This window comes from Galeopterus variegatus, unplaced genomic scaffold (assembly GCF_000696425.1).
Source record: "Galeopterus variegatus unplaced genomic scaffold, G_variegatus-3.0.2 Scaffold3183, whole genome shotgun sequence".
Taxonomy (NCBI): Eukaryota; Metazoa; Chordata; class Mammalia; order Dermoptera; family Cynocephalidae; genus Galeopterus; species Galeopterus variegatus.
The window spans coordinates 75,217-78,569 of record NW_007729294.1 but is presented as its reverse complement, the minus strand read 5'-3'; positions in this window follow the sequence as shown (position 1 = coordinate 78,569).

Genomic DNA, 3,353 nt, shown 5'->3' with positions numbered 1-3,353 from the left:
CTGTTTTTAATATTTTGAGGATACTGTTATCAGCAGTTACACCATTTTACATTCCCACCAATGGCGAACAAGGGTTCCAGGAGCTAAAGCATTTCTGTGACTTATGCCTCATGACTAGGGACACACACATGATCACTTCCAGTATGAACCCCAGACCTGCCTTTATCACTGCCTCCAGCACAAGAAAATGCACCCTGCCACCCCTGCAGCACGGCAGGTGTCGGAGCATGCTCTTGGAGGAGCAGAGAAATGAGAGGTGGTGCTAGTGGCCAGTAGGTACCCTGGAGCTGAGTTATGCTTTCTCTAGTCAGGGAAGAGCTTGCTCTCATCTGGAGGCCCTGGCAGAGACAACATGTCAGGCCAGCCAAAGAGAGAGGGTCCCTGCTGTGTGTTCTCCCCAGATGGTAAGCACAAGAGTCACATCTTCTGTGGCTCAAGTTGTCATCAGGGATCTTATCAGTTGCCTCCAGATGTGCATAGCTGGGTCACCCTCCACTCTGCCACAATCAGACAAACACACTAATGAGCTGAGACCAAGGCTTACATGATTGCAATAAGATTATTTACAATTTTAGGTCTGTGAGAGTTCATTAATTTTGCCATCTAACTGGAGTTTCATTACATGGTACAATGATTTAGGGAAATCTATGTCCAAGAATGATATTTCTAGAATTTCTTTCAGCTACTTCCGGGTAGCTTAATACTTACTTGTCTCATGCAGAATTTGGCCCCCGTGATCTTCACCTCCTGGTGTTACACCTGTGAACTGTTGTTACACCTGTGACTATGTTACTCTATATGGCAAAAAGGAATTAAGGTTGTAGGTGGAAGTACGGTTGCTAATTAGCTGGCCTTAAAACAAGAAGATTATCCTGAATGACCTGGGTGGTCCTGATGTAATCACATGGACCCTTACCATTAAAAGAGGAAGACAGAAGAGTTAGTCAGAGACCTGGTGTTACACCTGTGACTATGTTACTCTATATGGCAAAAAGGAATTAAGGTTGTAGGTGGAAGTATGGTTGCTAATCAGCTGGCCTTAAAACAAGATTATCCTGAATGACCTGGGTGTTCCTGATGTAATCACATGGACCCTTACCATTAAAAGAGGAAGACAGAAGAGTTAGTCAGAGAAGGACGGAAGAACAGGCAAGAGGGATCTGAAGTGAGAGACGGACTCAATCCATAGCTGCTGGTTTAAAGATGGAGTCAGGGGTCCAAGGACTGCAGATTCAGGTTGCCTCCAGAAGCTGGGAATGGCACTTAGCTGACAGACAGCAAGGACATGGGACCTCAGTCCTCAGCAGCAAGGAATTAAATTTTGCTAACAACTTAAATATGCAAGAGGACAGATTCTCCCCTACAACCTCCAGAAAGGAACACAGCCCTTCCGACACCTTGCTTTTAGCTTAGTGAGAGCCATGCAGGACTTCTGGCCTGCAGAACTGTATAACAATAATTTTGCATTGTTCTAAGCTGATAAATTTGTGTTGATTTTTTACAACAGCAACAGAAAACAAATACAGTACATCGTGACGTTATTTTAGGAATTAAATGAGACAGTGTCAGCAAAACACAGTTTGGTCAACAGTCATTTTTGTTATTGCCACTGACAAAACAACACAGCCCAATGTGCCATAGAGAAGCCATGCACTAAGCACAGGAGTCATAGGCCATCTGTCACCACTGCTGGTCATCATCCTTTCTAAACACTATATACGATCATTGATCTTCTAGGGTCACAGATGGTAGTAGATAATCCAAACACCCTGTCCTCTGCTAAATGGGAACAGTTCTGAAATGGTGAACCCAGTTCTGGTATCACATTATTGGCAGGACCTTGGCTACCTGGAGTGCAGTCTGAGGAGACCACCACAGGCACAGACAGATCTGGAAATGATGCTGTGCAATGAATGGCTGGAAGAAATTTATGTGGTCAGCTTAAAACTGAGAACACAGAACAGTGCAGGTGCATGAATTTCCCTTTAAAATAAGGGAATACCTGCCTTGGAGAAGAAGCATTAAAGTTGTATTGCTCCAGAGAGTAGAATTAGATGAATCAGCAAAAACTGCAGAGAGATAAACTTGCACTCAATATAAAAGAAAACATCCTAAAATCCTTACATTTTGATCATTTCACAGACTGCGTGGACTGCCTGGTTAGTCAGGGAGCACCCTGGGAGGGTTCGGATAGGCTCAGGATGCAAGAACCCAGGGAGGGGACCCTGACCAGACAGGCTTTGCTTGTTTTTATTGCCCCTGGTCCTGCTCCCCAGCCCTGCATGTCACAGGCATGCTTGGAAAAAAATACATGAGATTCACAGAAAAAAAGGTGTCTCCAAATGTGTTCTCATGCACGTCATCAATGTGAGTCAGAAATGTTGGGTTTTACTCTGTGGGCTTGATTAGACTAACCAGATATATTGCTGTTCAGGTTGCTACTTTTTGTAGAAAAAATGTTCACATAGGTGTGTCTATGTGTAAAGGCGAGCTATTTGTTGGTAGGGGAGAGTGGGAGGACAGGTCAGTGTGAGTGGAGGGGCCTTGCGTCTAGGGTCAAGGAATACAGCAAGAGAAGTATACCTTTGCTGAAGCAGAAATGGAGTGTACTCTTTTCTTCTTGACAAAATATTGTAGCTCTGAGTAAAAGCTCTCAAAACATGATGTCTTATATTTTCTGAAGAATTTTATTATTATATTTATTGTGCTTATTGAAATACAGCAGACTTCACATTTGCAACTAAAACTGATAAATACAATTCTCTTTCTAAGTACGTTGACATTTCTATTGCTTTGAATAAATAAACTGTAATACTTTACCACATTTGGTCAGGTTTTGTACATCTCAATGGAATAGTTGTATTTCTTAGAATCTAAAATGCTTTTATGTTGACATTTCATTGATATTGCCTTAAAGTATCAACAGAATGTTTTCACAAAAGTGCATTACCTTCGCTACTTAGCTGATAGCAACCATGTAATTGATTGTAAGAAACATTCCAACTATAAAAAAGCTAAAATATGAAGTAGTTCATCTCTTGGAGATGAAGAAAATCTCTTATTAATAGAAAAATGTGAACTAATAAGTGTAGATATTTTTTATTCAGAAGGAAAAATATACTTAGACAATCACTATTTGCAATCCCCAATGAAATGACTAATGCAACAAGAATCAATGAAAGATATTAAAACCATTAGTGATGGCTGTAGAACAGGATATTGGCAAGGCTCCCAGCACATTATGCCATAGATTATTTGATAATTACAAAGGGGAAACATACCTTAACAGTGGGTGTCTCTGGTCATCACCACTTCAGGACAGTGATCCAATTTAGCTTTAAGAAGAGTGGATC